Below are 24,884 nucleotides of genomic sequence, written 5' to 3'. Positions count from 1 at the left end.
GCTTCCATTCGCAAGATTCAGTCAGCAAAGAAGGGAACAATACGAACGTAATTAAAAGCAGACACATGGTGCTCTGTCTTTTTCAGACTAGTTTGATTTCATTACTGGGGGGACTGCAGAGCTGAGTGGTGATGATAAACAGAGCTTTTTAGAGTTTGGTACTCCTGTAGCATTAATTAAAAGGAACAGCATACAACATGAATAAAGCACGCATGAATTGGATTGTGAACACAGTAACTGATAGAACTCAAAAAAAGTGACTGTCATTGGGGAATCATCTAATGATGAACTGCAGGGAGCAGTATATGCTCAATGCTATTCGATACTTTCTGCAGTGTTCTGGAAGCAAATATAAGAAACACTGCTGAAATAATTTACTGTAGATGACATGAAGTTTGACAATGATAAATAGTGATGAAGATAAGGCTGTCATCTAGAATCATTCAGAGAGAGTGCTAAATTAAGCTGATTCAAACAACCTGTGTTTTAAATCAGAGATATGGAAAATTGTAGATTTCACAGCAGAGAGAGCTGACCATCTGCAGAATGAGGCTGCCTCTGAAAAGCTGGAAGGATTTAGGGGTCCTATCTGACAAGCAACTCAACATGAGCTCCCAAAGTGACAGGATAAAGCAATTTTTGTCTGTACAAGCAATGAAGTTGTTTAGTAGAAGCAGAGAAGACATCTTGCCTCTCTCTAATTGCCTAAAGCTGATCCTGGAAAAATTCTTGCAGCTCTGGTGTCCTTTTTAAAAGTACACTGGCAAACTGGAAACGTCAAGAAATGTGTCATGGGAATTAGTTGAGCACTGGAGAAAAAAACACTTCCAATGAGAAATGTGAGCTCAATCCTCTTAAATTATCAAAACCAAGAGTGAAAGGATTCTGATTACAGTACAGTTTTCCACAGTGTGGGGAAAAAAAGAGCACATAATGATAGCTATGGCTGCACACTGTATCCAGGTGAATTCTGAGGAAACAAAAGGCACATTTCTAACAGCACATCTGCTGCAGCCTTGGAAAAAACGACCTGTGGTGTATGTACCCAATGGACGCTATGCACTACACACCTCTGCAGCCACATGTGAGCTGCAGGGCTCTGAGGAGAGATAAGTGAGTGATGGCATGGGATATGTGTGACCAGAGGTGATGATGATGCCTCTGAGCGTGCACCCTTCATGCTTTCATGAAACCTGGCTTATTTGTAGCTCCAAATCATTGTAGGATGGAAAGAAGCAATTTGTAAGTTAGGTCAAGTAGCAGGACAATGTTTAACAATGATAATTGAGTTTGAGAGCACAACACACTGCAAATGTTGACGAACTCAAGCTCTTTAAAGTACAGGTCATTATCCTCATTACAGCCAGAGCTCGGGTCTGACTGAAATCTGGCATTTTCTGCTCCCTGAGTGCTGGGAGCTATTGGCATCCCTCCCAACCACCACAGTGGCCGCACAAATCATTCAACCCCTTCCTGGCCTAGACCTGTTGTGGAAAGATTGTGTCAGACCTGTGTCTTGCATGAGCTGTCTATATCTCTTTTCAGCCTCCCAAAAGCCAGACTGAGAGCATTTTAATAGAAACTACAAGTTCCAGGGAAATAGCAGGGGGAGCAGGTATTATAGGGACCCCTGCTCTAGCAGGCTCTGGGAGGGTTGGCAGCAGCCACTACATGACAGGACACTGGATGGGACTTGGCTGCAGCCTTTCCAGTGGGTCCCCAGCACATGGAAAGGGATGGCACTGTGCAGGTCAGCTGTGAGACCAGAAACCTGTGATGAAGGTTAAGCTAAAGCTCCCAGCCAGCACATCTTCCCCAGCCTTTGTTTAATTTAACTGTGAGATGCCATTAAGGTCTTTTAGGAAACTAGGAGCCTCAAAAGCCCAATGTAAGCACAGAGAAAGGCACTGATAACATGAGAATTTGATAGATCCCAGTAAAGAAATTTTTCCAGGGGCCATTTGGACTCTGGATGTGCAGATAGAGCAACGGGTGAAACTGAGAAGGTGCAGCAGAGACCCCCAGCTCTGAAGCTGCAGGAAAGGCAGGCAAACAGCCTGAGAAATCACAGCCACGTGTTGCTGGGGAAAGGGCACAGGAAAAAAAATCTGGGAAGAGCTCACATAGTTTGGGAATTGTGATTAAAATAAAGCCAGTTGTGCATGAACAGTAACTTACTGCTCCTGTGTTCAGGACTTTGTACTTTCTTACAGCAAACAAGCTGGTTGAACTCATCTTCAGTTTTCTTCATGTAACTGAAATGTTTTACAAGATCCTAAATTTTGGTGAGCTGGTTGGGTTTAAGAGACAGAAGCATGTTTGAGAGTTTTAACTCTGTGTGTGTGTAACTTTGTGTGTGCATGAATGTGAGTTTAGGCCCCTCAAATTATGTTTTAGCTTCCAATTGAAGCTAAAACTTCTAATGCTAAAGCATTAACTTTCTTTGCAATGTCAGTGGCCTGCCTGGAAGAGCATGTTTGTAATGAGAGAAATGCAAAGTACAGCCAGAGAGAATTTAGCAGATAGATACATTAGAAAAAGACAACTTCCAAATATTGTTAGAAATGAGCTCATTAAATGTGCTTGTTTTGATCTCTGCATCCCACACTGTACAAAGGGTCCACTGGCTGCATATCAAGGGGGATGGAAAGATCATTTCATATCAAGGACATTAGCTGAAGTATGCAAGGATATAGGTGTCTTGTTTCACTTGTGTTTCTTTATCTTCCACTTATGACTACATTTCATTTTAAACTTTGAACCCAAGGGCAAAGGTGCACTGAGGGACAGATGTTGGAAGGCAAAACCATGAATAGGCAGCAGGGCCTTGGATGTCACAGTATGTAAATATGGGCCACAGAATGTAAACATGGGGGAATGGCAGGGTAATGCGCAGTAAACATGGGCTGTGCAAGGAGATCCTGTATAAACATGATACGTCTAGCAGCAGACACTGTGAACACAGGACTTCTGCAAAAAAGACTGAAAGAGGTAGGTCCCTTCTTCCTGGAGAAGAGAAGGCTCAGGGGAATCTCATCACAGTATTCCTATATTCTTATAGGGCAGCTACAAAGAGCATGGAGTGTCTTTCTTATAAAGAGCTACATGGAAAAGGGCCAAAGTGTACAAGCTGCACCAGGAGACATTTCTTCATGATATAAGAAAGGAATTGTTTACAGTAGAACAACCTCCACAGGAATGTGGTAGAGCCTCCATTGCTGGAGGTGTTCAAGATGCTGTTGGACAGGATGCTGTTGGACAGGATAGCCTTGTCTAGATTTCCTTTCCTACAGAAAGTTGGACTAGGTGATCTTTTGAGGTCCCTTCTGACCTGGGCTATTCTATGATTCTATGAACTATGCAAGTTGCAAGATAAACGCTGGAGTGTAGCAGGGCCATGAGCTACCCACGTAGAGAGGATGGGGCAAGGAGGATGCTGTGCGCGTGGGAGCAGAGCAGGTCAGGACATGGGACAGCAGCAGAACTTCAAAAGGCAGAGATTTGGGAAAGCAGATACTCCTGGTTATAAACACAACAGTACTGTATTGCAGATGTATATTACATCATAGCATGGGGAGAGATGAGGTTTTGGTCCTCAGAACCAGTAAGGGTAAAGAAGTTGTGAAAAAGCTTTTATTTCTCCTCAAGGATGTGTGTATTATTGACCATAACAAGCAGCATGAGACAGGCTACCTTTTCACAGGGAGAGAGCTATTTTGGAAATAAAGTCATTACGAACATAAAGGAGATCATCTTCTGGAGGAAACTGTTCTGTGGAGAAAACTGAACACCGTTAACTCAATAACTGATGCTTTACTGGTAAAACTGGAATGACTGTCATGTGCTTCTGCTCCCAATCTCATTGTTTCCGCTGGGTTTTCATTGGGCTGAGCATGGGAATCTCACTTCTGTTATGGCACCCATGGAGGTGGTCCATACTATGAAGATGGATCCCGTATACTATGCTTTTTCTCAGGTCACACATTTACAGTCAAGCTGTTCTTGTACCAGTTGTGGGGAACAATGTGGGAAAAACAAATACGTCTTTCTGAGAGAGGGAAGGGAGTTAGGTTAGGTAGTGATTAGAAAAAGAGACTGGGTAATTAGGGTTATAACTAGAGCACCTCAGTTAGGTGTCATGAATTTCCTTCCATCCTCTCCTATCTCATCGCACACGACACAAACCCACAAGCTCCGCATATGTGGCTGGCCTGCACCCCATCCATGGAAAATGTTGAGTAAGAGGCTATGTGAGCCAGCCTGTGTTAAATCAGCTCAGAGCTGCTAACAGGGCACAAAAACCATCATGGTAATTTCACTGCTCCAGCCACTAGAGTATACATTTTTAATAGCAAAAAAGGTATTAAATGGGATTTCAGCTGCAGATGTGTTTTTTGAATTTATATCCATGTCATAACAGAGGTCATTGACATGTAGCTGAATCAGGGAAAATGACCAAGAATTTGAGAAATATGGGCATGTTTCATTTATGTAAAGAGCGACTCAGCAAAGATCTGTGTGGCAATTTCTGTGGGCAGAAAGACTTATGGTGTCTGGGTAAGGAACGGTTTGTGTAATCTGTCTAGGAATGGAGAAGTCATCTGATTCAAAGAGAAAAGTATACAGATAACTGAAACACTGCATGGAGGCTCTCAGGGAGGTCCAGAAGGGACATTAGGATATGTTTTGGTAAACATGAAAGCTCTGCAAAGCTCTGAGCACACGCATGGGAGTGAGATTTCTTTTAAAGACTGTGCTTACCATTGTAAAGCTACATCATTATGATATGAGATCATCAAAAATCCAGTCAAATGGCATAAAAATGCAAGTATTATGCACTTGATAAAAGTAATCTCCGATATTAGCCTACTGGATCCTGAACTGACAATGACTGAAATGCTGGAGCAGATGTTCTGGTAGGAAAAAGGTAAGAAGCTGTGCTCTCAGGTCAGCTCATGTGCTTGGGCAGTTGCTTTTCAGTGGATTTTAGTAGCAGTGGTCTAAAGAGTTCAAACCGTAGGACTGCAGAAGTTGGCTCATTTTGACCCAGACCTTTCAGGGAGGAAGCACATGATATGCAGGGGCAGCAGAGGCAAGTGCAGACACTGGTCAGGGCATCCAAGCCAGCCCCATCCTCAGCAGCAGGGAGAGACCCAGGGGTCAGCCCTGAAACAGCAGAGGGGCTTTGAAACACAAGGGCTGGCAAAGGCTTGGAGAGCAAAATAGCTGCTGTGTGTCTTGCTTAGCAATCCCTGGGAAGGGCAGGTTAACAGTACTGTTTCCTTCTGTACCTTCCTGTTATTAGGGCAGGAACCCCTTTTTGCAGAGCACTGGTTTTGCTCTTGTTCTTTCTTTGTCACCCCATCTCCTCCGGGACCTTGGTTCTTCCCTCAGCCTTCAGGTGCCATTGCCCCAATCCCCAGCAGCCGTTTGGTGCCGATATAAATCCAAATTGAATTTGGCGGATTTAAGCCCAGACTGCCCTTCACACTGCTTCCTGACAGACATATATATTTTATAGGAAAACTGAATAGAAAATTAAAATACAAACATTTTGGAAGAGACCTGATCCAAAATAAGTTTGAATCCGAGCATATTTTATGTCTGAAATGTAAATGCCTTTAAAAGTGGGAAAAAAGCCAATAAGCAAAAGATATAAAATCATGGAAATAGTGTTTCCCTGCCTAGTACAGAGCTGCCATCCTAATCACTGGCTGGCATTATGACAGACCTGCCAGCATCAAGAGAGCTACCTACTAGGTGAGGATCAGGCCCCACAGTCATGTGTGATTGAGACATTGATGTACCACAAATAAAGCAGAGCTGAAGTTGTGGCTGCTACAGGCAAGAGAAAAGGAAATGAGCCAAGTATGATGTCTTCATACACTTGCAGGCTTCAGGAATGTGTTTTGCTGGCCTTATTGTAATCCAGACTTTGAACTCCTGTTCATTCCCATTTCTCTCTCCCATGACATAAAATAACTCCTCAGGACTGCCTATAACCCCCAAAACTCCTTGGAGCTTGTTCTATTCAACATTACACCACTGGGGCTACTAAAACTATTGTGTAATGAAGTGAGATCACAGACTAGTTCTGTCCATCAGGTTTGCACCATCTTGCCTGCCTGATGGTTAGCAGCAGTTAAGACACTAAAAAATATTCATGTAGGATTACAGCCATAACTCTTAACAGCAGTAGGAAATACAGATATGTGAATGATCTTCCATTAGCAAGAAATCCATTGATGTGGAGAAGTTTTCCACCGATCTTTGTAAGTTCATTGACTCTGCTGTGGTTGCAGTTTGGGAAATCCAGCTTTTATTTGTCTTATGCATTGTACAAACACACGTGGTGCATGTGTTCATCGTGTAGGCTGGTACAGGAGCAAGGACAACAGCACACTGGCATGTTTTCAGATGTGATGTTTGGCCTCTGAATGTTAAATAGAAACCTGGACAGTATTAATGGGTTTAACCTCTCAGCAGATGCACCATGATGTTCAGATTAAAGAGTCTCTGATAATCTGGAACTGTCATCCCATGGAGGGATTTTCCTTTGAAGTGAGCCATTGGCCTTTTTCAAAATCTCATGTTAAAAGGCTATTGACATACAAGACATAGACACTAAGCACTCCAGCTTCCTGGGTTTTGCCCTCATGAAAGCAGTCATCAACAGTCAGGGGACTTTCACAGCCCTTTTACTTACACAGAGCCTCTGAGAAATGCGATATGAAAATGAGTCCAGAGTGTTTTTCTACTGTGTATCCTGACCAGGAGCTATGAACCACTGGGATGGGACTCAAAGCTGGTGGTTCATTTAGTTTTCTAAGCACCAGGAAAATCACAGCACAGCATAATGTAAAAAGTGAGTGCGCTTGGTCAGAAAGGTTATTTAGGAGCTTCAGATGGTGGTCAGATGGCTATATTTTATTCACTAAAATTAAAACCAGCTCTGCATATGGACACATGAATACACTGATGCAGGATGGGCAAGTGAGAAAACACCGTGTGGTGACTAAAAATTATTTAGATTCTCCAAAGAGTGTGAAGCAGCAGCTTGGCAGCACATGGGACATTTTGCTGTCCTCTGGGGCCAAGGTGTCAGTTCCCCCATCCTGCTGCTTCGCTGACATCTGTACTTGCTCTTCACTATTGACTATATAGCTAATGGAGCTTGAAAATATGCTTTGAGACAGATTACTACCACCACATTTTATCACCAGGTCGTTTTCTGTTGTCCTGTGTGGTTATAAGCTACAGGGAACAGATGCCTTTAAAACAAGCCATTCAGTCAAGGAGGTTGAGCTGCAGCTGCAAAGTGAATGCACTGTGTAGGACTGGCTGAGAGGAAAAGGTTGCAAAGGCCCAAGAGCTTGAACATTTACACTTGAAAGTAAAACCATGAAATGTAGTCACTGCAGCCTGGTGCTGGCATTCGCAGCCTGCCCCCAGATTATTCTCTAGGCTATTTTTCTGTAGTGATGCCATCCAGACTAACTAGAGACCAACCCCAAGCCAGACAGAGAATGGGACTGTGCCTGTGGGTCTAACCTGAGGGCCAGAAAATGGAGATTTGACGAGAAACTAGTTTCCTGTTTGCTTGATTAAATACAACTGTAACGTTAAAACATACCAACAGCCCCCTGGAGGTGTGTTGTGAGGATGCACTGCTTAATGTTTGCAAAGTAATTTGGGAGTGAAAAATACTGCAATAATGCAAAGCCCTGTTCTCTTGCAAGAAAGTTGATTGCTTCTTTTATAAGGTAACGAAGTCCAGAAAAGCACAGTGGAAATCAGCATGTCTCCAAATCTCTGGCAGCAGTTCTACCCTAGATAATGCCTGTGGCTGCAGCTCCAATACAACACGATGCTGCAGTCTTCTGGAGAAGGAGAGAAGATAGAAAGCCCTCTAGCACTCAGTGACTTCAGGATGCCTGCAGAGTCACTGCTTTTATACAGAGGGGTGCAGCTGCATCCCCAAACCCAGGATTTCAGGCCTAGATACAGCTGTTATTGCAGTGATTGGCATGGCTTGAGAAAAACCTCACGGATCTTTTATCAGGGCACCTGCAGCATTTCTTACTGAAGGCCTATGAATGAATGCTTCTTCAAAAAAGACAGCAGTTGGTGCCCAGTGCCCTTTGAAAGCTGGCAAAACTATATGATGGCAGAACCCTCTTTTTCAGAAGCATTTGGGCTGTGAGGATCAGTGTATGTGTCCATTTGTGAACCTTTGGGACACAGGACCATGAAAATCTTGGAGGAGCAAGGCTATACACAGGACTCATCAGCAGTTCTTTTGAAGAAGTCTAAGCCCTTAATTTTATTGAAGACCTCTGTAGGATATATTGCCATGGGGCCTGGTAACAAGCACAGTGTGAACAGTTTATAGCAACCCCTTAGAGATCCTTACAGAGAAATCTTACTGAACAATGAGGTGTAAAATATCTTCCCATTTCCTCATGTCCAACATCCAGTTGCCCACCATGTTATTTGAAACATATTTCTTGACTGAAGGGTTATTGCAGGGACCCACTGCAACTGCAGTGAGCACCTATGCACTGCTTGTTTGGCTTCAGATTGGCCCTTCATGTGCATCCTACCTGCTTGCTTTCACCTGCAGCATCTCACTACCCGTTCAGCTGTGCTGATTCAGAACAGGATATCTCTGTTTGCAGTGGGGATGTTTTCAGTGATGCTGTGTTTAAGCACAGCCTTGCATCAAGGCTGCCACCCTAGAAGAGACAGCAAAGATAAGCAAGCAGGAGACAGAGGGTGGTAGGGCAGGAACTTCTATGCTAGGTTGGCTGCTGAAGGAAACATTCCAGGCAATAACCTTCTAATTTTTACTTCTCCTCCAGACTGTGAGGCATGTCTAAAACCAGGCATGGGTTGCTGAAGAGGAGAGGTGCTATGTTAAGGGGATTTAGTCACCGATGTGCTCACTGTCCCCTTCTGAACAGGGCAATGTCCGTTGCTGCAGGTGACATGGCTGTTTGTGAGATAAACCACTACAGAGCCTGGTGTGAAGACCACAGTCTAACCCACAGTAGTGGGGTTATTGTGGAAAATGAAGGCTCAGCCACCAGAACAGGAGCAGGAGCCAAGCAGCCAGTCCCAGTTCTGCAACCCTGTGGGAGCAGCAAAGCCCCAGGAAAAACAAGTACAGGGCAAACAGAGTATAATAGTCAGCCCCTTCCCAAACCCCTTCCCTTTATCATAAATGTTTATTATACAGTCACACATAAAGCTGGGATAGCAAAATTGACCCACCTCCTAGGGTGCTGATTTCAGCAAAAAATTGGCTCCAATTCCTGATTTAAACTTGCATTTTGTGTTCATCACCAACTTGTGCAGAACAAAAAGCCTCCCATCTCTTCCTTCCCTATGCCATGAGTAAGAGGCAAAATGGCTTTTTAGGAAAGCTGTGTAATTCCTGCCTGAAATTCTCTAGAGTGCTGCTTCTTTTTGGTTCTTCCAAACTATTTTTTTACAGGTTCTTAAGCCACAGATGAGAAGGAAAAAAAAGGCACAACAAGAATCCAGTTAAGGAAAAGCCTTGGGAAAGAGAAAGTGCTTGATGTTTGAATGTGAGCCGTAAAGGGAGCCAGAAAAGGTGGGTTAAATGCAGAGCTTAAATATCCAACAGCCACAGTTGTTATCTGGGCCTCTTCACCATTAGCGATGCAGCAATACTGGTTTGGGTTTCCCCCTCCTTTCTTGAGGTTCAGCATGTGAGCAGGTCTCCACAGGCTCCACACTTACTGGTTTGATATCACAAAACATTAGACCCTGTTAAGAAAAGAAAATGTAGTGATTCCAGAGTTCTGGAAAAAAATCTTGGCTTTGGATTACTCTACATGGGGGCAAATTCATTAGATGTCAAGAAAAAGAAATACCCCAAACCAAATAAATGCCTTGCTTCAATTTCCACCCATTGCAGCTGATCACTAGTCTCTAGGCTGAGTTTGTCATTTTAAGGAGAGCTTCTTATTCAGTGAGCCACCAGCAGTGACTGCAGGGAGAAAGCACAGCTTAGTTTCATTTAGGATGTTTCAGTTGTTTCCTTCCTTCAATGTCGCAAAACCTATGTGACCAAAATATACCACAAGTGATATATATAGCAACAGGATTTCCTTGCTCTCAGATGACCTGAGACCTACTCACCCCATTTGCCCATGGGAAAGGAAATGAGATGAGAAATTAGGAGCAAGAGGATGAATATGAAAGGAGAAGGCACCTGCCGTTCATTCCTCCCCTGGCTTTTGTTGCAGGCTGTTTCCCCAGCAATGTGACCTGTAAATTTAAAACCACTCTGGAAGATTTCAGCCTTTCTCAGTTCATTGGCCTCGGTGGAGGGAAAAATTCTGCTTTAGCAATTTCAGCTAACTGGTAATAGGCTTGTTTTCTCAGATGCTTATACAGATGCCAAAGGCCACAGATTGAGCAGTGGTGACCTACTAGGTAGAGTGCAGCCATGTTTATGGGAAGGAGAAGAACTAGAAAAGACCAGATGAAAATACACCAGCTCACTTCATGGACTAAATTCTGCCAATGACACAAAGGGAGAGCACAGCTGTGCTGAGGGCAGTACTGGGCCCTGTGTGTATATTTGCTGAATTAGAGTTTTGTCCTCCTTCCCAATCAGGGTAGCTTTGTTTTATGTCTGTACCTCTCTCTGGTCTATCCAGCCCAACATGATGGAAATACCTGTTTCCTGCTGCTCAATGGAGGGATCCCTTTCTTTGGCAGGTAATAGAGTGAAAGCTGATGCATGTATGTGTATGTGTGTGCATGTATACATACAGATCACCTCTACTGGAAGCTATGAGGCACTAACAGCTCTTTGTTCAAACTGAAGCAGCACAGGTATTCGCAGGGATCTGTTTGCATACAATATTCAAGTGAGTATGAGTGTAGATATATACAAAACTTGCACATATGGTTGTGGTGCATTCAAGGTGATGTATTTCCATATGAACTCATTTCTCCTGAAAGGCAGGCAGGCAGGGAGCAGTCTCTGGAGTATCTTTCTGCTGGAAAGACTCTGGCCCTCTGGTCATTTAGCAAGTGGTGCAGTCATATTAAGATCTTTGATCTCCCTTCTACAGCCTTTCTTTCTTTCTCATACTGTGCAAGAGATGAGACACTCTAATAAAAAACTTCTTGTGGGAGAACATGACTCAGTTTTCACAAGTGGATACTCCATGAGTCATAGAATCATGCAAGGGACCTTAAAGATCATCTAATTCCAACCCCCGTGCCTTGGGCAGGGACGTCTTCCACTAGACCTGGTCTCATCACCCTCACAATAAAGAATTTCTTCCTAATATCTGATCTAAATCTCCCTTCTTTCAGCTTAAAGCCATTCCTCCTTGTCTTATCCCTATATATCCTTGTAAAAAGTGCCTCTCCAGCTTTCTTATAGGCCCCCTTCAGGTACTGGAAGCTGCTCTAAAGTCTCCCTGGAGCCTTCTCCAGGCTGAACAAACCCAGCTCATCGATCAACACCCCCAAGTCCTTCTCTTCAGGGCTGCTCTCAATTCAGTCTCTGCCCAGCCTGTATTTCTGCTTGAGATTGCCCCAAGCCAGGTGCAGGACCTTGCACTTGACCTTGTTGGCCTTCATGATGGTTGCGCTGTCCCACCTCTCAGCCTGTCCAGGTCCTTCTGGATGGTATTCCCTTCATCCCTTCCTTCCAGCATGTTAACCACACCACACAGCTTGGTGTCATCAGTAAACTCACTGAGGTGCACTCAGTCCCTTAGCCAGCACCCTTCACAAGTCTTCAGGTAACCAGAATATCAGAGGAGGCAGAAGAAAAGCAAGGTCAGAGGGGTGAAGTGGAGGAGGAAGTTCTAAGTTTACTTTTGTATTATTTGCACCCAAACTCCTATAGTCTCTGAATCACAACTATGTGCACATATAACTCGCAGTCATCTGCAAGAAATCACCACAATGGTAATTGTTGTCTTTTTTACTCAGGAATTTTCAGGGTTAAACTTTTAGTGGCATAATATATTTGTACACATCCAAATTATACCTCTATCTTAGAATCATAGAATAGTTAGGGTTGGAAAGGACCTCAAGATCATCTAGTTCCAACCCCCCACAATGGGCAGGGACACCTCACACTAAACCATCCCACACAAGGCTTCATCCAACCTGGCCTTGTGAACACCGCCAGGGATGGAGCACTCACAACCTCCCTGGGCAGCCAATTCCAGTGCCTCACCACCCTAACAGGAAAGAAGTTCCTCCTTATATCCAATCTAAACTTCCCCTGCTTAAGTTTTAACCCATTACCCCTTGTCCTGTCACTACAGTCCCTAATGAAGAGTCCCTCCCCAGCATCCCTATAGGCCCCCTTCAGGTACTGGAAGGCTGCTATGAGGTCTCCACGCAGCCTTCTCTTCTCCAGGCTGAAAAGCCCCAACTTCCTCAGCCTGTCTTCATACGGGAGGTGCTCCAGTCCCCTGATCATCCTTGTGGCCCTCCTCTGGACTTGTTCCAGCAGTTCCATGTCCTTTTTATGTTGAGGACACCAGAACTGCACAATACTTGGAGAATGTGCTCCAAGATTTTACCAGGCACAGAGGTGAGACTGACTGGTCTGTAATTCCCTGGGTCTTCCATTTTCCCCTTCTTGAAAATGGGGGTTATATTTCCCTTTTTCCAGTCGTCGGGAACTTCACCTGACTGCCATGATTTTTCAAATATGATGGCCAGTGGCTTAGCAACTTCATTCGCCACCTCCCTCAGGACCCGCGGATGGATTCCATCAGGTCCCATGGACTTGTGTGCGTTCAGATTTTTAAGATGGTCTCGAACCAGATCCTCTCCTACAGTGGGCCCAAGGTCTTCATTCTCACAGTCCCTGTACCTACCTTCTAAGAGTTGGGGGGTCAGAGGCCTTTGCCAGTGAAGACTGAGGCAAAGAAGTCATTCAGAACCTCAGCCTTCTCCAAATCCTGTGTAGCCAGCTCTCCAGAAAGCTTCCTCAGGGGGCCTATGTTGTCCCTAGTCTGTTTTTTGTTTGCTACGTACCTGTAGAATCCCTTCCTATTATCCTTAACATCCCTGGCTAGGTTTAATTCTTAATGGGCCTTAGCCTTCCTGACCTGGTCCCTAGCTTCCCGGACAACATCCCTGTACTCTACCCAGGCCGCCTGTCCTTGCTTCCATTTTTTATAAGCCTCTTTCTTCCTTTGAATTTTCTTCAGCAGCTCCTTATCCATCCAAGGAGGTCTCCTGGCCCTCCTGCTGCACTTCCTTCTAGTTGGGATGCAGCACTCCTGAGCTTGTAGCAGGTGATCCTTGAATATCAACCAGCAGCCTTGGGCCCCCCTGCCCTCCAGGGCTATATCCCATGGAACCTTACTAAGCAGGCTCCTGAAGAGGCCAAAGTCTGCTCTTTTGAAGTCCAGGGCAGTGAGCTTGCTACACGCTCTTCTCACTGTCCTGGGGATCTCAAATTCGACCATCTCGTGATCGCTGCATCCAAGGCTGCCCTGGAGCATCACATTCTCAACAAGCCCTTCCCTGTTGGTGAGCACAAGGTCAAGCATGGCACCTCTCCTTGTCGGCTCCTCTATTACTTGCAGAAGGAAGTTGTCTTCCACACAATCGAGGAACCTCCTGGATTGCTTGTGCCGTGCAGTGCCATCGTTCCAACAGATGTCAGGGTGGTTGAAATCTCCCATGAGAACAAGGGCCTGCGAGCGTGAGGCTTTTCCTATCTGTCTGTAGAGTGCTTCATCCACAGGTTCTCCTTGATCAGGCGGCCTGTAACAGATCCCCACAGTAATGTCTCCCACGGCTGTTTTCCCTTTAACCCTGACCCACAAACTCTCTGTAAACTGCTCACCTGTCCCCAGACAGAGTTCCATACTCTCCAGCCTATCCCTAACATAAAGGGCAACTCCCCCTCCCCGCGTGCCGGGCCTGTCTTTTCTATAGAGCCTGTAACCTTCCATTCCAACACTCCAGTCATAGGAGCCATCCCACCATGTTTCTGTGATGCCTATTATATCATACCCCCATAGATGTGCACACATCTCTAATTCCTCTTGTTTGTTCCCCATGCTACGGGCGTTTGTATAGAGGCATCTGAGCCGAGCTCCAATTGAAGCCGACTCGTTGGCTGGAGCAGCTGGAATGTATGTACATTGTTCCGAGCATTTATTATAGGTGTTGGCAACTGACTGGGTGTGTTGGGATGGAATGATGCACCCCTTCCCCAACACATCTAGTAGTTCTTCTAATCTAACTGTTGAACATTTCTTGAATGTAGCTGGGGAGAAAAATATATTGCAACAAACCAGACCTTTATCCAACATGGGAGAAGAAAAGTCATCATTGCTTCGGACCTAAGACTGAATATACCTAATTCAACCACAAATTACTGGGCTGAGCAGAGTTCGCGGCACAGCCAGGAAGACTAATGCTTCCCTTGCAGGAATTACCATGTTAAACTGGCTGACCTGGATTACACAGGAGGTCAGGTTAGATTATCGCTGACCCACATTCTGGTCTTGGAAACCAGTTTTCAGTATCCATCTGGCTGCAATCCCAGTTAAACACTAAGAAAGATATGCAAGCGTGTAGTTAGGATGTCTTGTTCCTGTGTGCTGCGGTGGAAGGACTCTCACTGCTGTCGGTAAGAAGTCAGCAGACCTTCCTGAGAACTGGAGACAAGGCAAACCTCAAGGGGGCTTTTAAGAGTCAGCGTTGGTCAACGTGGGGCCTTCCCAGCATTGTGTATGCCTGCAGGCAGCTCACTCTGCTAAAGCAGGGTTCCCAAGTGCCCTAAACTTGTTTAAATACAGAGAAACTCCCCGTGGTATGATGAGTCCCAGAGATGTAAACCATTTGCAATGAACAATGCTGCCTGTTTACTCCATTCTTGGACTCTTCCCTGGGCAATTTTGTTCCTGCTGGAGAAGGGGTTGCCATCTTGCCCTATGTGTACTCCTGCCATGCCCAGGGACTGGCCTCGCAAGACCCAGCTGTCAGCAAATAGACTAGGATTGGTCTCTTCCTATGCCATGGATGCCCACAGCCGTGCCAGCCCCATGCATCTAAAGGCCACAATATGGCAAGAGGTAGTAGCTTGCTCCAAACTAAGAAGCAGAAATTTGTTTCTCAAAGACATGCATGGACACCTGTTCAGTAGCTCCCCACCTTCCAAGACAGCTAGCAGAGCCTGTTTCCCTGGTGTGTTGGTGCTCATTTACAACTCATGCTTATACCTAAATCTGCAGCATCCCTTTTTAGCACCTCCTGTGTGAAGTGCTCAGGCAGATGGTGCCAGCAGGGCTTGAGCTCCCTTCTAAGGTGCTATGAAATCACAGAGTGATTGACTCCCCTCAGAGCAGCTTTCCCATCCCTGATTACTAAACACTTGACTCCATCTGCTTGTCCTTTCTCCACCCCTGGAAGGACGGTGAATTAACTGCAGGACTGTGACTAACAGCAGGGTGAGTGAGCAAGGAAGCCATTTGCCATCTAAATCAGCTGAATCAGAAGGAGCAGGGGAAAAAAATAAAAGCTGTGTGAACAATCACTAATTGCTTACAAGCCACAGCATGAACAGCCAGGGATATTAGTGACTCACAGGTGAAATGTGTGACAGCGACTTTGGTGAGCAGTGGGAAGGGCTTCACGCCTGGGCGGCTAGAGGGCACGCTGTGCCAAGTGTTTCCCACGCACATTCCTCTACTCCATGCACTATGAAATTTGGTCGGAAGATAAAGCATGGAAGCAGAAAGAAATTCCTGAGAGGAAAGTGAAACAGAAAAACAAAACAGCGTGGTAATTTCTTACTTACAAAGAGCGGTATTTCCATGTGCGGGCTTGCTCCACCTGCAGTTTTAGATGTGTACAGTGATTGCTGATATCTTACCAGATGCCTCTAGTAAGAAGCTTGATCTGTTTCAGGAAAATCCCTTCCTTGTTAATTTATTATTTGATATATATGCAAAGCAGCATACAACATAGCCTCAGTCCTTAGAGACTCATGCCTTCAGGGCTGCAGGTAAAGGAAAGAGTACTCAGGGGTGAACTAGAGAGAGAAGTAAGCTAACAGCTGAGCACCCTGGTTCCAGAGCAGTCCCTGGTGTTATTTTTGCCATGATTACCAGCATTGTGGTAGCATTCATAGGTTCAGCTGTGCGTGGAACTGTAACTACACACAGCAGGTATCCGCTGTCAAGCATTCTTCAGCAGTGTGGCCCTGCCGCTGGATAAACACATGAAAATCCAGCTTAGGGATTTTCAGAGAAGGATAATGGGGGCCAGATCCTTTGGTGGTGCTGAGTTGCGTAAGTTCCTCTATGAGTCCCTTCCTCTGGGCACTTTGCAGCTGGAGGGCATTTCTGAAGGAGCACTGTCCATACAAGGGCCCATACACTCCAGACCTCGCCTTGATAAGGCATCTGTGCATGATGGTTAAATAGCTAAAAATAAAGTGCTCTGTAATGAGAAGCTATAATTTGCAAGCAGCTACCACACAGCCTACCATACATGCTGTGCAATTCAGTTGCTGGGACAAGGCATGCTCTCCCAATGGTATTTCAGTCAGCTGCACCAACATGCAGGTACCCGCCGGGACATTGACCCCACACCCAGCCCTGGGGTGCTTGGTGCCCTGTAAAAATGGAGCAAAGAGCTTGCAGATGCAGCAAAGAGCAAAACTGAGATTACAAAAGACACCGGAGGTGCAAGCAAACCTGAAATAATGCAGTAGCCCAGAATCCCCCAGCCAAACTGCTCACTGGGTGGTGGTGTAGCCAAAAAAGCACTGCAAGAGACTGCTCTTGGCCAGCTGCTGCAGGGAAGGCAGAGCCCCTGCCCCAGGGTTTGTGAGCATGGAGCTCTTCTGCCAGTGCCAACACATGTGATGAGCTTTACCCGCAGTGAGCTGTGATTGCAACACAATGACTTGCAGTGTATTAAAATTAAGCGAGTAGGTTAAAGTATTTTCTGAATCAGGTCCTAACATGACACAAGATGCAAAATCAGTCTAGTAGAGGAAGCTAAGGGAGGAGAGGAGAAAGGGAGCAGATCTCAGCATGTGTTGCAAAATAAACCCACAGTGCTCCTGACTTGATGACTACCAATCTGGGTGTTTTTTCAGACATACCAGGTAAAGGAGGTAAATGCCAGAAGCCCAGGGATACCAAGAGCCCTCCACAGGCCCACAGGATGACCAGTCTGCTGTCTGGTTCTCATGCATCTGCAACCTCCTTCTCACTTCAGCGTGTGGTGTGCAGCAATGTCTTGTGGTGGCAGGGCCCCGCAGGCTTTGTGTTGTGTTGGCGCAGCACAACCTGGAAGCCTGCATGTGTGCTGCTGTTGTGCTCGCAGAGAATGCCAAGGCAAGCACAGGGTGCCTGCAGCCCGCTGCTCCCCTTCTTGCTGCCTGCCTGCCTGTGAAATTTTCCAGTGGTTCAGCACATCTTCTGTTGTTTATCCTGCTCACCTTTGTACAAAAATACAGCTTCTGTGTTTGCAGTAAAGCAGACGCTTGCGCAGATCTGACAGGTAGCTCTCCAGCTCCTGGAGCAACTTTGGGTGCTAACAGAGTGCTAAAAGGCCTTGAGCATTCCTCCATTCCTCGTGCAAGCGAGTGACTGTCCGCAGGGGTCTTTTCTGTGGATGTGTGAGTTTTAGTTGACACTAAGTGCAGATCATCTCATGCAGATGCCCCGGAGGGGTTGTAGCAGATGTGCAGTGGCCCTTCACAGCCCCTTGCCGTTATGTGTTAATGAGTTACCATGACTCTGGTTTCCAGGTCTCTGTTCAATTCACACCAGTTCCACTCAGGCAGCATAATTTGTAGACCTCCACCAATAGCAACGGCACCTGGAGAAGCTGGCCCTTTCTCTACCACAAATACATGCTTGTTTTTATAGCCAAGAGATCGAGCCTTCTTCCATCCTAGTATGAAGATGAAAAGTACCCGCTGTCTTCTTTTTCTCACTCTTGCCTCTGGCCTCTCCACCATCAACCTGGGGAACTACAGGCTGGTCATCTCACCTTGGTGCCTGGCAAGATCATGGAGCAGATCCTCCTAGAAACTGTGCTGAGGCACATGGAAAATACGAGGTGATTGGTCACAGCCAACGTGGCTTCACTAAGAGGAAATCATGCCTGACAAATTTGGTGGCCTTCTACAATGGGGTTAAAGTGTCAGCTGGTAAGGGAAGAGTAGCTGATGTCAACTACCTAGACTTGTGCAAAGCATTTGATACTGTCCCACACAACATCCTTGTCTTTAACCAGGAGAGGCATGGATTTGATGGAAGGACCACCCAGTGGGTAAGGAATTGGGTGGATGGTTGCATTCAAAGAGCTGCAGTCAGTGGAAGCAATGGAGATTCAAAGAGCAATGCAGTCAGTGAATGGCAAATGGAGACCAGTGATGAATGGTGTCCCTCAGGTGTTGGGACCGGCACTGTTCAACATCTTTGTCAGTGACATGGACAGTGGGATTGAGTGCGCCCCCAGCAAGTGTGCTGATGGCACTGAGCTGTGTGGGTCGATTGCTACACTGGAGGGAAGGGATGCCATCCAGAGGGACCTTGACATGCTTGAGAGGTGGCCAATGCCAACCTCATGAAGTTCAACCATGGCAAGTGCAAGGTCCTACACTTGGATCAGGGCAGTCTCAAGCTCAAATACAGGCCTGGTCCCAAACTTAACTGCACAAACAAGATGGGGAGAGAGAGCCTGGCCAACACCTACTGCCACCCTGCTGTGTCTGGCAGATGTTGGAGAGTTCTGGGAGGAGGAGAGACACCACATCGCTCAGCACCCTTTCCACGATGAAATGGATTTCAAGATCCTATGTCAGATGAAGCTGTTGTTAATGTAAGCTGTATCTGGGGCTGCTGTAATGAAAACTGCTCTGAACACTGAGTTTCTGGTGCCACCAAAGCACTCTGCCTTCCCCAAACTTCCTGGGAAGTGTTTTGAACTTTATTTTTAAAAGTGCAATTAATCACGGAGCAGAGCTTGAAATCAGTCCAAGTGCAATAAAAGCACCCAAGCAGAGCCTGCTCGGCCCAGCGAGCATTGTTTGCCAAGGCCTGACTTCAGGCATCAGGAAACTTCCAGATGTGTTAACTTTGCAGCTCCTGGCTCCTGCAGGAATCTTAACTGCTAGCATCTGTACGGGGGAAAGGCTTTGGAAAAGCAGCCCTCCCTCTCACTCTGCTTACGTTCCTCTGAGTACCAAGAGTTACTAACCCATGGCCTCTGCAGTTTCTGCTGTCTTCACCCTCATCAACTAAAGACTGCACCCTGCAAAGGTGTCATCATTTTATGCTTCCATCCTTTGTGAGGGAGCGTCTTGGTGGACCCCCTCCATTGGTCGGAGGACAGGCCCCCTCCATCTGCTCCTGTTCTGCATGTGGTTTACAATATGCTACAGGAAGGCATTTTCTCACACTAGTAAGTTTTCACTAGATGTGGAGGGGGATCAGGAATGCCTCGGATGGTGTAAAAAATCCCTGCTCGGTTTGGTTACTAGGATCTAGCGGCAGCAGCAGGCAAAATTACAGCCTCCATGAAATCTAAGTCTGCTGCTCTGACACAGGCAAGGGGTGCACACTGTGCCCCTTCCATGTATGCCTGGACACCTCCTGGGGCAGCCCCAGAGCCTCTTCAGTTAATCCTCAGGCCTTTAATCACTGAAGTAATGTGTACCTGTGCAAGCTCCCCTGTTTGTACTGAGAGCCTGTGTGTCAGGCATCTTTGGGTCTGAAAGGCTCCAGAATGGCACTTCCAGGTTAGTTGCTGCCCTGGGGAAGTTCTTCCCTCAATCTGCCTTTTCTTTTTTTTTTTTTTCCAAGAAGAGGTTGCTGTTTGCTTTGTGTTTGTCACCATTTTCTCTTTCCCAAAGTAACAACTGCAAGCAGAAGCTCCATAGACAGTCTCAATCATCCTAAACACACTTCACGCTTGTAAAGCACTCCGTGCATTGAAGGCTCCTCACAAACATAAATTAGTTGGCCTTTTCAACACCCAGAGGGTGGAGGTGAGCAAAGTCTATTTTGCAGATGGGGAGGCTGAACACAGAAGAGGTTCATTGCTTTACCCAGGGCCACACAAGCGGTTAGTAGCACAGCTGGGATCAGAAAGCTCTGGCTGCTGAACTGTGCTGAAACCACCAAACCTCATGGCAGAGGCAAACTGGTCCAAACCAAAAGCAAGCAGTGCCCAGGACTATAAATAATTTTGTCTGACTCAGCTTTTATGAAACTCATGCAAAACACAGAAAAGGCTGGTATCTTCCTGGGGTTTATGACTGTGTTTCCTTCAGAAACCCTGCAGACACCGCCCCCAGTACCCATACGAGTCCTGGAAATGAGAAACCAGTGAAGACGTCTGTGACAGCAGAGACCTTGTCTATGGTCAGGAGCTTGGGTGCTGTCGCAACAAAACCGATAATGAAGTACAGCTGCACAAAAGCAAACCTACACACAAAGCCTTGAAATAGCAGAGCAGTGAATGAAAAAGCAGGAAGAGCAGGGGAGAAAGGAAAGGAGAAGCCCAGCAAGAGGGACTTTGGTAATCCAGGGTTTGCTGATGGAAGCTGAAAGGAGGTACTGGTTTCCTGACTGGTACCAATATGACTAGGTATGTTTGTATCCAAATACAAAGTTGAACCTACATGTTCAAGATGTAACTTTGCCTGCCTTGTGCTGCTGGCTGGGAATAAACCAAACAGCGTGAGGCCATATGATTTAAAGAGATGATCACACTTTCCCGTATTTTGCCTTAACACCCTGCAGCTCCAAAACGCTTCCCCTTGTATGAGTTCAACTTCTTGCCCTGGTGCTTGGAGGAGGGGGAATGTGACTTGGCCACACATGCACTAAGAAGCTCCAGTTGTCCTGCCAGCATATCAGACCTGCAGCCCTCAGGCTGTTCATGCCCCAGGGAGATGTCTTCTGACAGGAGGGATGTTTTCATAAACACTGCACCAAAGCATAATCAGGATGCAGAGACATCCGAGTTACTCATCCTGGCTTAAACCCCACAGGATGTCTCAAGTGAAGTGTAGGCTGAAATACAGGCTTAAACTATAAGTTTTGGGATTCTGGCATTAGGTTACTGGCAACAGAGAGATCCAACACAAAATGACCAAGTAGATAACCCCAAATGATAGCAGAAAAACTACCAGATGGAGTTGTCTGTTCCCAAGGGGTTTTGGCATCACTGGTGGCAGACCATGACTAGGCTTTATTATGACAGTATCAGACCGGAGAAATTACGGTCATAGTGGGACCAACACCTATTTTTATTTTTCCCATCTGCAGGGGTTTTCTCAGCTCTTTATAAAATTTTGAAATCTAGAAGCTTGTCTTCTCCATTTTCCTACCAGTGCAGCTTCTGTTTCTGAGAACAGTCCCCAAATGGGGAGCACTGGAAATGAGATGTGAAATGAGACTTCAGATTTCACACTGGAATTAGAAATTATGGAGGGCAGTTAGCTCACCCTCTCCACTTTCTACGCAGGACAAATTCACTCCCTCCAATTTTCCATGCTTTCAGTGCTATTTGCTTAATCTGGTGGAACAGGTCTTTCACTAGGAGGTTAAAATGTTGTAGTGTGATTTATCAGGAAGCAGATAAAATATATTTAGGAACATAAATATGTCTAAACCCCTTAATTTAAGCAATGATTTTAGTATCCATTCTATATAGAAGGTTGCAAGAGATTTATCTGAGCAGCCATTCTAATGCAAGTTAATAGTTGGTGTAATAATGGAAATGAGAAGGAAACTGGGAGACAACATCTGTGACAGTTGTGACAGTGGAAATAATTCGGCATCAAACACTAAGGCTGAGCAAAGGGAAAGGAAACAGAGAAGTCAGGAAGGTGATACAGCAGAAGAAAAGAAAGATCTGTTGTTGCCTCAGAATTGGATAGTTTCTGTCATCTTTGCCATTTCTTAGCTCATTACCCCTAGAACAAACTCCAGCTGTACTGCACTGGCTTAGCAGAGTCAGCCATAGCTATTTCACAATGTACTTCTTATCAAGTCTTTCACTAAAAATGAAATCAAGACCACTTGGTTCAACTGACTTCATGTGATAGCTCTGTAAACTGCTGGCAGTTTGCTGCCTGGGTTTGGAAGCTGTAACCCTCAAACACTTCCCTGGTTGGAAGGTTTTCCTCACTTGTTTGCCTATTTTCTTGCATTCTTGCTTTGTTTCCACCCATATGCCAGCAGTATAACAGACACCAGCTCCTCCACAGTTGCATGACTGCTGTCCCAAGTGGTCTCATTAATATCTGCAGAGGGTAGGCAGGATTATTATTTTTTGAATGCTTTCTAATGCTGGTTTTATTTACAGCGCTCCTTATTTCAGGGATTGTTTGTAATTCCTTGCAACTGATAGTGCTACAGATGTCGTACCACAGACGTGATGGCAGCTGGAGAATACAATCTGAGAACTCAAATTCTTTAAAGTTTCTGCAGTAACCCAGGAAAATAATATTAATTCTTCTCCCATCCCATTCAAATATGCACATGTGGACCACTATGGCCAGAGGGCAGCCCTTTACAATGCTTATTTCCATAGGTCTTCAAGGTACTTTAGAGGATATTTTCCTTAGGATCCACATCAAACGGTGTTTGCTGGACTAAACATGCTCAGCTGGCCTGATTTCACTCCGATCAGATGTATGAGGTATGTTTCACTCTTTTGTTCATGAGCAAAAGTAAGTAAAAAAAAAGAGTACATACCAGTTTATTGCTGCATCCTGCAAAGGCCTGTGCTCTGCTCTGCACTATGGTTTGTTTTGGCAGACCAGTGTGTGCAGATCTGGCTGTGGGTGTCATTTCCAAATACGTTTGCTGTTAAAAAGATCAGCATTTGATTCATTCCTATCCTGCAGTCAGCTTCCCGGTATCTTTTTAGAAGTGGGAGTGAAATAAAAATGGGACCCAAGCATCACGGTGTCTTGAATAAATTCAGCCTTATGGCCAAGCTTCAGGACCTGTCCCTGCCTGCATGAGGTCAAACCAAGTGAATGAAAAACCTCATTCTCTCTAGGTACCAGGCCCCACCCCCAAAAACAGGAGCCAAGCTTAAAAAGACTTCAGTTATCTCTATTTCAGAGGTCAATTGCTCTGAATTATTGAGGAATTCAATGGCTCAGACAGTGTAAGACAGTGCTAGAGCCCTACATCCCCAATATACCTGAGCAAAGAGAATTTCATCTGCTTAGCCACTGCTCAGTGTGAGATGACAGGCACTGTGCTATTGCCTAAGCTTTTTTTTCATTAAGGTCTGTCATCTATGTGTGTTTGTTTTCCCAAAGCAGCAGGGTACTCATGCTGCACCTAGTTCACTCAGGCTGCATCATGGACTCATGATGTCCTTCTCCAGTAAATGTCAATGAGGGGATGCTGGTGGAGTAGGGGAGAGGAGGAGAGACACACAAAGGTACATAGGCTGACAAGTGCTGAGGATCCAGACAGGAGTAAACAAGAGAGCTTAACTCTGTAACCTAGAACGCTACTTTGATAGCACGAATAAACAATAACAGGAATCATAATAAAAGTTGCGAGCAGGACAATGTTTTGATTCATGCAAACGTCCTCAGGATGCATAGATACATACATATATATATATATATATATACACACACACATACACACACACTTAAGCTTGCAGGTATGAAGGTTGCATAGATGAATGTCTAGATAGTTGTCATATGCACTTTCCTTTCAAGGATCTGAGGGATCTTTGTAGACATCAGTGAACTGCCAAAGCAGATAAATATTTAATATGCAGCTCATCTGGGGAAATCCTGACCCTGCTCTGAGCAGAGATGTTGGACCAGATGGTTTCCAGAGGTCCCTTCCAGCTCCAGTGATTCTGTGAAATGGCCTAAAACAGCACAGGAAATCTGGGGTCAGATGAGATCCCTTGACTTAATTTAAGCTTCATGTGTTTGATCTAGTCTCTCACATACTGCAAGGGATTGCTTTAAGGGCAGATTGAAGACCATAAAGCTCATCAGTGCATATTATAACCCTTTACAGTTAAGTCTGCATTTGCTAGCATGTCTCTTATTGCAGCAGTGGTTTGCTACCTTAGATATGCAACATCTGGACAGTCCTCCTATTACTATGCAGAAAGTACTTCACCTTCCCAACAGAAGATCAAGCCCTGAATTTGTTCTTGGCTGAGTTTTCTGGAACAGCTGAAGAAAAGTACATGTCTGAATCAGTGCTTCCCTAAATGTCAGAAATAAAATACTGCTCATGTGGAAGGGTCTAAGTGCTGTGACGATGTACAGAGCAGAGTTTCCCAGAAGCCAGAAATCCACACAGTATCCCTGAATACTGAATTCTGCATGTGTTCATCTGTCAGCTGACATACACTAATTGTAAATTGATGTATACAACATGCAGAGAACAACCTACTGACTTTGTGTCTGAGGGGATTCATGTGTGGTACATACTCTGGAAAAATGAAATATCTAATGCTCATTAGTTCACAGGAATGTGGGGCGAAGTTAGAATCTGATGCGTGTTAAGCCTGACCAATCGATTTGTGATGCACAGACAGAGAAAGAGGCTAAATCTGTATGAGTAAATAAACAGTTCCAGGAATATTTATTTGTGAAGCTGTTTGAATGGTCTCTGGCATGGTTTTGGCCAGGTCCGTAACTCAGGAGTCAGTATGGAACAAGGACCATTCCCAGCAGGCAGTCTGATTATGACACTGTGCATTAGTGGCTACTAGAGGCCAGCAGTATGGATGTGGGCTATCTCTTGCTGTTGGCCTTGTGGCATTGACAGGTCCTAGGCATTTAGTAGCTTAATATATATAATTAAATATACATGGTCTAATTTATT

At 45.4% G+C, this 24,884-nt stretch overlaps 2 long non-coding RNA genes across 4 annotated transcripts in view; one reads left to right on the top strand and one right to left on the bottom strand.

The window, feature by feature from the left end:
* Nucleotides 1-8,612: 8,612 nt before the first annotated feature.
* On the bottom strand, nucleotides 8,613-17,194 carry LOC136014441 (uncharacterized). Its single transcript, XR_010612707.1, has 3 exons — nucleotides 17,144-17,194; nucleotides 9,274-9,792; nucleotides 8,613-8,735 (listed from the first exon to the last, which is right to left on the bottom strand). It is a non-coding gene; the product is annotated as an uncharacterized LOC136014441 (long non-coding RNA).
* Nucleotides 10,522-24,884, top strand: part of LOC136014440 (uncharacterized) — a 46,699-nt gene continuing 32,336 nt past the window's right edge. For 2 of the 3 annotated variants that reach the window (XR_010612704.1, XR_010612705.1), the window contains exons 1-2: nucleotides 10,522-10,752; nucleotides 22,597-22,704. This is a non-coding gene — a long non-coding RNA (uncharacterized LOC136014440). Of the gene's footprint in view, nucleotides 10,753-22,596; nucleotides 22,705-24,101; nucleotides 24,176-24,884 lie in introns of those variants that run through there. The other variant, XR_010612706.1, reaches the window with a different exon arrangement.

Source organism: Lathamus discolor, chromosome 5, assembly GCF_037157495.1.
Source record: "Lathamus discolor isolate bLatDis1 chromosome 5, bLatDis1.hap1, whole genome shotgun sequence".
Taxonomy (NCBI): domain Eukaryota; kingdom Metazoa; phylum Chordata; class Aves; order Psittaciformes; family Psittacidae; genus Lathamus; species Lathamus discolor.
Note: the sequence above shows the minus strand (reverse complement) of the source record. Positions and strands in the feature narration are given on the sequence as shown.